The sequence below is a fragment of the Canis lupus genome, chromosome 1 (genome assembly GCF_011100685.1).
Source record: "Canis lupus familiaris isolate Mischka breed German Shepherd chromosome 1, alternate assembly UU_Cfam_GSD_1.0, whole genome shotgun sequence".
Lineage (NCBI taxonomy): Eukaryota > Metazoa > Chordata > Mammalia > Carnivora > Canidae > Canis > Canis lupus.
In genome coordinates this window covers 62685319-62699283 of record NC_049222.1, presented here as the reverse complement: position 1 = coordinate 62699283, position 13965 = coordinate 62685319, and the positions used below count along the sequence as shown (strand labels likewise).

The 13965-nt window shown below is 38.9% G+C and overlaps 1 long non-coding RNA gene across 2 annotated transcripts; it reads left to right on the top strand.

The window, feature by feature from the left end:
- Window positions 1–4352: 4352 nt before the first annotated feature.
- On the top strand, window positions 4353–13796 carry LOC119870787. 2 transcript variants are annotated; one of them, XR_005353862.1, is made up of 5 exons: window positions 4353–4443; window positions 5008–5043; window positions 7678–7729; window positions 10900–10922; window positions 11783–13796. It is a non-coding gene; the product is annotated as an uncharacterized LOC119870787 (long non-coding RNA). The 2 variants fall into 2 exon arrangements; XR_005353861.1 differs by having other exon boundaries at window positions 10900–10958.
- The last annotated feature ends 169 nt before the right edge of the window (window positions 13797–13965 follow it).

Genomic DNA, 13965 nt, shown 5'->3' with positions numbered 1-13965 from the left:
ATGGATGGATGGATAGATGGATGGATCAATGGATGGACATAGACATATATACATGTATTTTTTAAAAAGACACTCATTCCCACTGCATAAGCAAAGTAGAAGAGCCCAGAAAGATCAGCAGCCTTTAGGGATGATGCCTTAGACTAAAATTCTTCTCCCTCTGCCCTCAAAAATGAACTCATGAGGGCTTTGAGTAGTGCCCCGTCCAGCCATAGTGGAGTCAGAGCTCAGTGAGAAAACAAGTGCACCCTTTTATGTGCTTACCAAAATTTATGCACTTACCATATTTTGAACCAAATGGAGAAAGTTAATGGAATCGCTATAATAAAAAATATAACCGTATATAAAACCCTGCATTGGCCTGATGGGATCAGATGCCGCTGTTAAACTCCATAAACTGTTATGGAAGGCCAGTAACATTTGCTACTCAGCAATGACTTTTTCTGTTGCACAATAATGCAGAAACTTAAACCAAACAATTGTCCATCTTTATTTAAAAATTTTACTTTTTGCTCATAATTGTTTTGCATTCATTTTGACCTTTTAAAATGTTGACTTAAAATATTATTTCTCTTGACTACTAAGTTTTTTGGCACCTCTTCAAATTTTGCACCAGATGCTAGTGACTCACAGCCCTGATTTTTGAGTGTCAGAGAAGGCTACAGGACTGAAATATCTTGTTTCTAGAATTTTGGCACTTGGCTCCAGAGGAAACCGTTCATTCCAGGTAGTACTCAAAGCACCTCAAAGGAGGATGAACTGTATCTTCTAGAGACTATAAACTGTGGTGCGAAATATTTGTTTTGTTTTTATTTTCTATTGTTTTATCTTACCTTACTAATAAACATTTACTTTATAAATGTCTCTGTATGGTATAATCTAACTCAAACCTGCTTTCATTTTAACCTGCCACCCAACAATTTCAGGATGGCTACCATTATCTGCCAAAAAGAAGCCAAGACTAAGTTGACTTAGGTCAGTTCATAACGCTCAAGGATACAATGAATGAAATCAAGGGTTATGTATATTCAGTTTTATTTACCTACATTTTTGTAGCATGTCCTACAAAAAATTGATTGCAACAACTTTCTATGTGAAGCACTATTAGCAACTCTGTTTATAGATGAGAAAAATTTCTTCTTTCTCTTGGTAAAATCCAGAACCAGGTTTACCTCAGTTGGAATGACATGAAAAAGCCCACATGGATATTATATAAAACTAACACAGCAAAAGAAAAACAAACAAACAAACAAACACAAACACTGAAACTTAGGACTTGGGAGGGGGGGACTGCATTTCCAAAATAATTTATCAAAAGAACAAAAATAATTTTAGAAACCTTGTTAAAATTCTCAATTGAATACAAAAGCAATTTGTAATTCTGAAAAATCAGGCAAAATGAGACAGCAAATCAATTAGATTTATCCATTCTGGTTTTTGGAGAGTAGAGTAAGTTTTATTACTAAGTTAAATGTAAATCCTTTTAAAGGCTTCATTAAAAATGTTTCTGCTCCACTCTTGGTTTAAATATACTTTAAAACACAATGGCCAAAAAAATAAATAAAAAATAAAAAAAATAAAAAACTCAATGGCAGCACTGGATTAGCACAAAAATATCACGGTTCAGGAAAATACCACAAAGACTGGCATTTAATGCTCTCCATTCCCAGAATGTGTTATATGAATTGTAAGGGTGGGCATAATTTCTGAATTTAGAACTTCTCAGCCTAATAGCCCTCCCCTCCAGCTTATTGAGATGTAATTGACCCAAAATGTAGTGGAAGTTTAAAGTGTACATGTGGATTTGATACATTTATATACTGCGATAGTACTGCAACCTACACCTCCATCATCTCACATAATTACCACTGCTTTTTTGGGGTAAGTATAAAAATTTTCAATTATTCACTTATGTGTGTGTCTTCCCTTTTGTTTCATGATTCAATCACCTTTGTACACTTATACCTAGAATAGGCCCTGTACACAATAGACATTAAAAAATGTTTGATGAGGGCACCTGAGTAGCTCAGCGATTGAGCATCTGCCCTTGGCTCAGGTCGTGATCCCTGGGTCCTGGGATCAAATCCCACATCGGGCTCCTTGCATGGAGCCTGCTTCTCCCTCTACCTGTGTCTCTGCCTCTCTCTCTCTCTCTCTCTCTCTCTCTCTCTCTGCCCCCCTCTCTGTGTCTCATGAATAAATAAATAAAATCTTGCAAAAAATGTTTGATGAATAAATGTAGGCATCCACTCCTCCCTTTCCTATAAAATAAGTGTTGGACATATGAGTAACTTAAATAAATACGCTACAAATGAGCCCACAATTTAATATTCTCCAGACTCTCATTCTCAGCTGAAGAAGATGGATAGCATCTTAAAAGTACTCTTATTGAAAAGATCTTCTTTTGCTTCTAAAGTATAAAGATTCCATATGAAAGATTTTGGTTCTTTAGGGCATAGCAAACATATTCATTAAAATATAATAATAAAACAAATATATGTATAATAGTAAGTATGGGTAACCAGGTGGCTCAGTTGGTTAAGTGGTTGTGAGACAGAGCCCCACATCCAGCTCTGTGCTGAGCGTGAGCCTGCTTAAGATGCTCTCTCTCTCTCTCTGTATCACCTCCCATCCCCACCCCCACTCCCATTTGAGCACACAGGTGCTCTCTCTCTCTCTCTCATTCTCTAAAAAAGAAAAAAATATATATATATACATATATATATGTATGTATAACAATGAGTAGATGGTATTTCAAATTTTTAAGTGACTTTATTTTCCAAGGAATTTAAGATCTATAAATTCTAAAATCAGTTTTGCCACCCTTTCCCTAACAAGTACAGGATTATAAGAAACCACACATACTTCAGCTGAAGATTACAACTAGATTTTAAGGGGGAAGATGATTAATGAATGTTCAGGTGAGTAGAAACTACCTTGGGCTGATGCTATGGTGTTTTGATACCACTTGGCAGCAATTTGCAGACTTAGCAGGAAGGAAGACAAATGCACACTGGAGCAAAACGCTCTGAGTACAAAATTCCATTGTTCCAAGCCTAATTACATTGCTGTCTGAATGATCTGAGAACAAATGCTTTTAAGATACATACATAAAAAAGGGACTTTGTAAGTGTCTGACAGGCACCTCACTGCTGATCACCAAAATAATAAAATTTGCCTGATAGACTAATCAGAAATAGGTTTTTCTTCTGTATTGTGGTAACCATTTCAATGTTGAGGTACTGAGCATTATTTTAGGCAAAGTGATCATTTTAGAAACTTTTCATGATTCTTCTGAAGAATCAAAGACATGAAGCAGATGGACATCTTTGTAACATAATTGTCAGTATTTGACACTTTTGTGACATGACAGTCACAGCCTCCACTAATTAGGTCTCTGGGAATGAAGTCCATTGTAACGAAGGTGATCCTGTTAAAAATATTTTAATTGCTAAATCAGTTTTAATTCTGTATGATGTGGTTCAAAGGCAATCAATGTTCTCGGTAAGTTGCACACACATGTGGGTCACACCAATGTGCACGCTAGAATAAGCTCCGCAAAGGCAGGACTCTCTCTTCTATTCACTACTGTGTCCCTAGCACCTACAACAGTGCCTGGAGCATTGAAGGAGCCCCGCATGTATTTTTGGAGAGAAACAAGCAAAACCCAATGGCCATGATTTGATTTGTATATAAACAGAATGTTCCCCAGAGCAACTCTGAAGAGTGTGAGGTTCTGTTTTCACTTAACTTCATCTTCCATTTTCTGTACCCTTCCAAGTCCCTGTCAAATCTACTCCGTTTCCTTTGAGCAACAAATAATGTTCAAAATAATACCAATAATACCAATATTTATAATTTTTACATAATACAGTGCTTACTATGTCCAGAAACTGAGCTGTGCACTTGACATTTTCATTTAATCCCTACAACATCACAGACCAACTTATGTTATCACTCACCTTTAATTGATGAGTTAAATTTAATTACAGAGAAGTTACTTTGACCACATTCAAATTGAGTGGAGGAGCTGGGCTCAGATCTTGAATGCCTCTAACTAGAAGCTGTGACCTCATCACTTTATCATATCACTTCCGCAAGACCTCCTACTCACTATATCTCCTTGGTACCACAAAGGTGGGAACACATGATATCCTTCTTTTCTTATGTCTCAAAACCCCACCTCCCTTCTCAGTTCCCTTTTCTGACCTGTCAGTGCCAGAATCCATCCTCTCTGCCTCAAACAGAATGAGGATCCTTCAGTTATGTAAGATGGCTGACTAATCAACTCATGACTCTTTAGTGTAAATAAGTTTCAGTCGATGTATTACCCAACCCAAACATCTCCGTCTTAAAAACTTAATCTCTGCTCAATGGTAAGTTTTGTCTATCCATCGAGGGATTCAGGCAGCAGCAAGAAATTGAGGAAAAAAATCTCCAAAGGTAGATACAATTTCATTCATTCAACCTTCTTCATTATAAAGCTTATTTGCCTAATTGTCAAGCGCTGTGCTAGGCAACAAGGATAAGAAGGTGAGTAAAGCAGAGCCCTCATCTTCTCAGAACTAATGGAAGAGAGGAAATGAGAGAAAAAGGAGGCATGATAATAGCATTAGTGTTTTTAAATAAGGTGAAAGGTGGTCCTGAGGGAAAAAGATTCATTCTACATGAAGTTAGATGAGTTTTGAAGACAAAGGCAATTTTTATGTTGGGTCTTTTAGAAAAAAATAATATTGGAAAGAGAAATAAATGGAGTAGGGGGGGTAAACTGAGAAAAGGAACAATGTGAGTAAAGGTGAAGAAGATGGGTAATTGCATTTGTGCTTAGAAACTGATCATCTATTTTAATTAGAATACATCCATAGCCATCCTTCTAAATCACCAGTCTGAGGACACAGAATTTTCAAAAGGGAATGTTTTATGCATAGAATAGAATACAAAAGGGATGAATTTTTTACAATATGAGAGAAAGAAGTTTTATACTGATTTCATTTTTTAAATTAACAGATACATAAGGTAGAAAGGAATTCATCTTATTAAAAGGTAAGGATGCTGAGTCTTGGTAAAATTTAATTTAATTTACAATTTTGCAAAACAAGAATATTCGTCTTGAAAAATTAAAGTTATAAAATCAATATGATCCTTATATTTTCATTATTTCTTTTTTTTTTCATTATTTCTTTCAACATTTCATGGAGCAGTTGCCGACATCATGCATGTTCATGTAATTACTCAGAGAAGAAGCAACCAATTGGGGATTCTGTAGCCTGAGGAAATCCATTCTCCACCAAAAGAATTGATAGCTCATCAATAATAGAATTAATACTGGTTTTCCTTTCCCTAACTGTCCTCAACATTAGTCTAGAATGGTTTAAGCACTCCCAGTTGGGAGCTGCCTAGATGATACACTTTTTATAAGTCAATCATATTTATTCCTAACACATTTTAAATATTGTAGAAACAGTCATACTAGTATTATCTAAGGTGGTCTGGCTTCTTTCTTAGGATACTAATTTATTTTTAAAAGAAACCCTAAAATTCTAAAGAGATGATTGGAATCACAAAATATTTAATGAACTAGATGAATTCTTCAGCAGCCTGCATTAGCTGTAACACACAATAACCCTCAGTCTGTTGCTCTGTCCCCCACCCACTCCCCACCAGCCCTCACCTCTCCTGGCAATCCCACAATCCCAAATCCCTCGTGACACTACCATCTACCAGTTTCTCCAGTCACAAATCTAGGAATCCTTTATTTCTCTCTGTACTTCATCTCTTACATCCATGTCAACAACTCCTGCTGTTTCTACTTCCAAAATCTATCACAAAATGAGCAACTTTTTCCACTGCCACCACCTTCGCCCACCTACAGTCCCCTCTCAACAAGACTACTTCAAACACTCCCAGTGTCTCCATGCTTTCGCTATGAATCATTCACCAAGAAGAGCTAAAACAAATCAATTTTAAAGGCTGGATTTCAAATTCCCCTTACAAAGGGGAATATAGTATTTGGCATATATAAAATGTACAGAGAAAAATAGGGCATATCTCAACGTACCCACTGACTGCATTAGGAAATAAAACTTTACCAACACATTTCAATCCCCTTACTTATCTCTCCTCAATCAACTTTCTCATTCACTAACCTCCAACATTCCTATATTTAATAATGTTTATTTAACAGCATATCTCTTTTTGGTGGGCTACATATATGTCTCTAAGCAATCCTAGTTCTTCATTTTCCAAGTTTGATATTAATGGTATTGTATTTGTCCTTTGGCAACTTGGTTTTCTTCACTCATTGGTACGCTTGTGACATTTAAGAATGTTGATTTTCAGTTCTGTATAATATTCCGCCTTCTGAACAAATACTATTTCACTCATCCATTCTCCAGTTGATGCATAGTTAATTGGTTTTTAGGTTCCTTTTTGTTACCACAAACAATGCTTCCATAGATATTTTTGTATTTTTACTGCATATTTTTGAGGGTTTATTCTTAGATATATGCCTCAAACTAAATTGCTAAGCAACAGAGAATTTCATCTTCAACTCTATATTATAGAACCGACCCGCTGTAGTTATTTGCAGTGATTCAGTTCTTTTGGAGGATAAAACAGCTCCAATAGTCAGGGGAAGGTGGATACTATGCTCACCTGCCAAGAGTCTAGAGTTTGTAGAATTCTCTCAGGAGTTTGGATGAAGACCTTGTCCTAGGACAAGGCCACACAGGGAGGGCTGCTGAATCCACTAAGCAGATTCTTCTATTGCGTTCATGCAAGATGGGAGATGTCTGTTCAGTTTAGCCAACCAACTCATAATATGCGAATATGTTACTATTATAAATGGGAAGAATCCATTTGAATAGCTATTTCTAGTATTGTATCCATAAACAAGTACATTTTGCCCTTAAATCTCTCTACCCACCTAACTCAGGGGCTCTTATTAAGATCTGTCATTTCCCTCACTTTTATAACCCTCCTTCCCATCAACAAAACTGGCTTCAAGGTAGCAATTTTAAAAATCTAAACAGGATGTAGTTTATGAATTTGTCAAAGTACAATCAATAAACAGAGATAAATCAAGATAAATTTCAGTATGGCCATTATAAAATTTACTCTGTATTTGAACATGCTGTTACTGAATCCCAAATTTGGCTGCTGATTGCTGGAAAGGTCAGTACTCAAGAGATAAGTGTTGATTGAAAAGGAACATGAGCTTTATTCAGGGATGCTGGTCACCTGGGGGGTTGGCTCTTGGACAAGAGTCATCCTTTTCCCCAGGTGGCCAGCCTCCCGAATAAAGCTCATGTTCCAATCCTCGCTTGTCTCTTGAGTATTGATTGACCTTTGGTGGGGACAAGCAGCTGAACTTGGGATTCAGTCACAAATTTTGGTGAGCCAGCCGGGAGCTGATGCCCCTGTGGCATCCAGTGACCCCTGGGATCCCAAAGAGAAGTAGTTGGCTGCTGCAGTGCACCAGAGCTTCCTCATTTAATTCCCAGGTAATAACTTGGAAGATCGCAAGTGGTTAGCAGCCCAGGGGTTAGATGGTCTCCCAAGAGGGAATCAGAGATTTGTCCCCACAGATGCAGAGGCTTCTTTTGTCTCGGGGGAAATTGCCCGCTGATTCCCAACCAGCAGTAACTGCCAATTTTGCTTTTTTACTTGAATGGAAAGGAAAAGAACATTTGGTGCAAGGTGACCAGGTTTCTGCAAGTTTCTGGACCAGGTAAGTTTCTCAGAAGTGCACACTTAGTTTTCTTGTGAAGTGTCAGGCACTTTTGTTTTTGTTGTCTGTACTCCTTTGTTCTGGGAAAGGCACAACATTTGAGAGCAACTAAGGACTTGAATTAACAATTTCTTTAGGATTCAGGGCAGATCTGGCTTTAGGGAGTGTGTATATGTGCTTGTGTTTATCATGTTTTCTGTAATGAGAAGTTCTATCTCTACCCTGCCACCTACCCCATTGGGTTGGATTTTGAATAAATTGAGAGAATATATCCAGGAATCCATGACTAAGAAAAAGAAGATTTTCTATTTTAATACTGCCGGGCCAATGTTCCATCTAGAGTCAGATGAGAGAGCCCCTAAATGGACCTTTAAAATATTACACTATTTTACAATTAGAGTTTTTTTGTCAAAGGAAAGGATGATGAGATACCCTGTGTTCGGGCCTTCGTAACTTTATATCATAAAGATGCTGCCTGGGAAAACAGTAACTTAACGGCGCAAAGACTAAGAGAAGGACCAAAAGCATGTCTTGATATGTATAAATAAAAAACAAAGAGAGAAGGAGGGGGAAGGACATATAGCAAATCTAACTCTACTGCTCCCCACTCTCTCCCCTCTCCCGCCAGAGCTCCTACCTCCACCTCCTTCTCCCCTTCTTGGGGCTTTGATCCCACCATCCTATGGGATGGGAGAAAGGAATCCTGGGATAATCTCTCCCTTTAAGACCTGACAGAGCACCCAATTTGGACAGGGAGCACTCACTGTGATGCCTAGGCAATATCCTTTCAAGTCAATACCCATTAGGGAGCACTGATACTCAAGAATAGCTGCTCAGATATTATTGGACATATACTCGTTTTTCAACTTCAGTCTTAATGAATTGAAAAAAATATCAATCTCTCTTATAGATGTGACACCCAAAAGGTGGTGGAACTCTTTCCGAGCATTTTTGTGAACCATCAACCAACTTGGGCAGACATACCAGCTTTAATGAATATGATGTTAACTGCCAGTGAAAGATGGCTAGTACTACCCAAAGCAGATGAGAAAGTGTAGCACCTCTATCGTGAAGACCCAGTTCAGGCCTCACACCCAGCAACTGCCCTCCCGTTGGTTGTCCCATGTTGAACCAACCCCCCAAGCAGAGGGGTTGACCTCAACATGAGCATTACCAGTTGTGCATCATGGCACGTTTGAATAAGGAGATTCTAGTATGGTTTGAGTAAAATTCAAAAATTAAGAAAAGAAATAACTGAAAACCCAACAGCCTGGTTAGAAAGAATTTATCAAGCCTGTCAGAAATGTACATATTGACCCAGAGTCCCCAGAAATGTAAAATTCATTGAACAGAGCACCCCTGATATATGGAAAAAGCTCCAAAAGGATAAAGGGTCAATAGGAATGAATGAAGAGGCCTTGAGGCTCCCTATGTGTCATTGATAATTTCCCCACAGAAGTCCCAGGAACAGTTGACAGTAGGCAACCAACTGATGGACTTTTTAGCAGATACAAGGGTCATATACGGTATTTGAACACTAAATTGACACAGGATGCCCAGAAGATGGTCCCTGGGGTTGGGTCTCAGGTCAAGCACAACAAAGCACAACAAAGGGCCATCGCTATAAAAAATGGCCCATATGGTCACCCAGAGATGCCCTCTATGTGCAAAGAATAATCAAAAACTGAGAGCCATCCACCAAGCCAAGGGATATAACATAAAGGCGAATGGGTAAGTAGACTTTACCCAATGCCTAAGACTACTGGGAATTTTAAATATTTACTAGTGTATTGAGATGGGTTGAAGTTTTTCATACCCAAATAGGAAAATCTTCAAACATTGTAAGACTCCTGCTAGAGGAAATTGTTCCTAAGTTTGGTTTCCCTTATACTATTCAGAATGATAATGGACCTGACCTGCCTTTGTATCTGATGTAATGCAGAAAGTAAATTACAGATCAACTGGAAATTATATGCTTCATGGAAACCTCAGGCACAGGAAAAACAGAAAAAAATAATGAATCATATATGGAAAAGGGTTTGGCCAAAAGCTGTCAAGAAACAAACCTGAGATGGGATAAGGTTCTACGGATAGCCCTGCTCTGCATTAGGCTTGTCCCCAGAAGCACGCTAAAATGAAGCTTTTTGAGATTATATATGGACCCTGTCAAGCCTTGGCTCTAGGGACATCACCTTTAGACAAAGAAAGTGAAAATAGGAGTAAACAACACGTGAAACATTTAAGTCAAATATTCACTGTTTAGCCCAGATTTGTCCTCTCTAGGTTTATGTATCCATCCGATGAGCCACTACATCCCCTCAGCCTTGGAGACATAGTACTATTAAAGACCCGGAAAAATTAAGGACCCAATCAGTAGTTGGCTGAGAAATGGGTAGGGTCTTAGAAAGTCTTACTAACCACTCATACTTCTCTGAAGCTTGCAGGGGTAAAGCCACAGATGCACATCAGAATGAAGAGGGCTCCACCTACTGACAACAAAGAGGCCACTGAAATCCCCCACTGGGAAAGCCATCCTATTGGAGGGGATTTAAAATCCCCCTTTAGGAAAGGAAATCCATGACAACTATGCTCATTCTGTGATCCATAATAACCACATCTTCTCTTGCTTTAATTGGAAAGACAGGACACCAGTATGGGTAATTCAGACTTTGGCTACAACTACATATGCTACTGATTGTTGGATATGTCATCCAAAAGCCCAATTGGTGCTAGGCCATGGAGAACCCTTGGTCCACTCCATTTCGAACACCTCAGAAATCTCCAAAGGCAATTGATTTCCCAATCGCTAAGGCCCAGATAAAAACGCATAGGGTTAGGAGACACCTGGCTGGCTTAGTCAGTAGAACATGTGGCTCTTGAACTCAGGTACACAAATTCAAGCCCCACATTGGGCGTAGAGATTACTTAATTTAAAAAAAAAAAAAAAAAACTTAAAAATCTATAGTTTTAGAATAGCTGGATTCCCTCAAAATGATCTTGAAGCACCTCAATGTCTCATAGTCCCTCTAAGTAACTATCCTAAAAGAGGTTATTTTCAAAGCACAGAAAATAGGCATGCATTCCCCAATTAGATATCATATGAAACTATCTCCCAAAAGGGACCAGCTCCTTATGTGTAAACAAGAACCCTGTTTTCTTTTCGGCTACAGATGACATCCATAGCCAGGTTCAGGTGAGCAGAGATTGGAGGGACTGAGCTGCCCTGTTGGTAAGTGGATTCTCACTAAGACTTGAGAAGGACTCCACCTTCCATCATTGTGCTCCGGATGGGTTTGTCTTTACTTGCAAATTAGATGGAGTCCCCTGGGCCACAGACTGTATTACAAATTTTTTTTACCCTTCCTACTCCTGGACACCCCAGGAATCCCTTTCTCCCTCCACTTGGTTAATGAGACTAAACATGGAGCTAGTTCCCTGAAATCATCTACAAGACTGACTTGTGACCTCCCAGGGCAATATCCTTTATGGGGATGAGTATTTCCTTGGTTACACGTTCTTGCCATGGTGGCAGGCTCCTGCCCATCACCATGTGCTTTGCAGCTTGTACCAAACTCAACCATCGCAAAACCGCCAAATCTTTGGCTACCTTACAAAAATCATTAGATTCCCTAAAGTTGTCCTGGATAACCATGTGGCCCTAGACTATATCCTAGCTGAGTAAGGGGGAATTCATAGTGTGGCTAATTTGTCTCACTGTGCTTATATCAATAGCTCCTCGGAAGTGGAAACCAGTTTTGATAAAATCAGATAACAAGCCACTTGGCTGCAGCAAACTCTATAGATTGCCATACACCTCTGCTCCAGGGAGGTTGGAATTGGTTCACAAACACCTTCTCCTGGATACCATCAGGACTTAGGTCCATATTAGAAGACATTCTAAAATTAAGATTCACTAGATTCATGCTAGTAGTAGTATGTGTATACATAGGAATTAAGCTCATTACAATGTGTGTAACAAAACTGTGCGAGCAAGTCAACTCAGTTGTGCGTAAAGGAATGCTTCAAGCCTGCATTAACATACTCCATTCCAAGGTCACGACTACGCCCTCCGACAGCATGAAGAAGCTACAGAAGATGGCCCTGGGTCCTTAATCCCATAGATACAGAATGGTAAAATTGACAGCGGGAAATTGAGGCTGCCGTGATCTTTCTAAGTAGCCTGATGGTCTTTAATAGGTGTTCTTAAGTTCGCATGATTGACTTACTAACCCTCCTTGTGAATTGATAAACCTTACTTTCCTTTCTAGAAGGCGAATAGAAAGCCCTCGCACATCACAGAACAGGGATTAGACCTCTTACACAACCCTCAAGCACTGAAAGTTGTAAGTAGGCACCACGAGATCTACATAGAGTCAGGCAGTGATTCAGGCCACTGCACCTCCTTACTGATTAACGACTCCCTGTCTTTTGAAAATCCTCTGGGGGGATCCCTGAGTGGCCCAGTGGTTTAGCGCCTGCCTTCGGCCCAGGGTGTGATCCTGAAGTCCTGGGATCGAGTCCCACGTCGGGCTCCCTGTATGGAGCCTGCTTCTCCCTCTGCCTGTGTCTCTGCCTCTCTCTCTCTCTCTCTGTCATGAATAAATAAATAAAATCTTAAAAAAAAAAAAAAAAACACCCTCTGGGCGAGGCAGAAACCTCAGAACTGGCTTTTGGACAAAAATCTGCGTTTTCTTCAGGTGGCTGGCCTTCTGAATATAAAGTTCATATTCCTTTCCAATCAACACTTGTCTCTTGTATTGACCTTTCAAGCACTGGACAGCTGAGTTTGAGATTTGGTTAATGATAATCTGAAATAGACCATGATAAATCATTGTAAATTGCTCTGACTTTGGAACGGTGAAATTCATTTAATTACTGAGAAAAACCCCTAAACATTGCCCGAAATGGAAAACCATTTATTTCTATTTTAAGGGAAAAGTAACCTGAATACTAACAGATAGCATTAAAAATTTTAAGCTGTAGAATAATGTAGAAAGGACCCTACTTGTTCGTTGCCCCAAACCCCAGCAGATGCAGGAATTCCCTCCACCATGATCCTGCAAGCCTAAGCTTGTTCACTCCCAGTGTGGGGACTCATTGTGAGTCAGTGCACACCATCCTTGGTTCTTGCCATTTAAAATTTTTTTTTATATAGCACAAACCTGTTTCCTTAAAACTTCTGCCCTTCCTTAACTTCTTTATATGTAAGAATATATAAATATATAATGTAGCCTTTTGACAATATCAACTTTGAATGTAATTGAAGGCAGGATGATATCGAAATAATGTGATTATTTTATAACAATGAATTTTTGCTTTGTTTTCACATTCTCACTTCCAACAACCATACTCATTTATTTTTTAAACCTAAAAATTAAGAAAATATTTCCCTAATGAATAGCAATAGTCTCTTAGATATTATGTTTTTACTTTGCAATATTTGTGTTCTCAGCCCTTTGGAAATCAGAATAATTGAGTTTCATTATGATGAGATCTTACATGTTTAAGTCACTTTTCTTTTTCTTACACGAAGTGAAACCAATCACAGGATAATGAGTCTCACTCTGCTTATTGACTGACTTCAGATTGCTGATTCTTGTCCTCTTCAGTTAGCCAAAGTATTGAAGTTTCCTAAATCTCTGCGTCTCCTCCTCCTCTTTTCTACTTGAAGTCTCCCACTTAGCTGGGAAGCAAACAACAGCTTGAGAGAAGCTGCTGAGAGGCAAGCATCCTTGGGAGAACCCTAAAAACAATCCCACAAAATAAAGGCTCATATTTATCCTTCTTGGAGTATTGTGACAAAGAAAACACCACTGCTGCGTCTTGGCATATTTCGTTGAGAAATATTCGTATCTTTCAATTCATTTCAACAATTATTTACTAAAAGTGCCAGGCACTGGGCTAGGATCTAGGCCTTAAGCTAGTACTATACTTACAATAGACACAACTTGTGACCTTCTCTTCCTTAAAGAGAAGAGACTTCCTTAAAGTGGAGAGGACTTTGCCTCACTCACACAGCAAAGACGGCAACTCATGTCCCATAGTATTGCATAAGCCCCTAGATGGCCTCAATGAGACCAATGAGACGTTGGTGTTTTTCCAACAGCAGCTGGTGCTTGGAAACAATGTAGGCCTCAGTTTACACATGAGATTTAAACAGTTTGAACCTCAGTTTACACATGAGCTTTTAACAAGAGCGAATTAAAAGAAAATTTCCCTTTTTAAAGTAATTCATC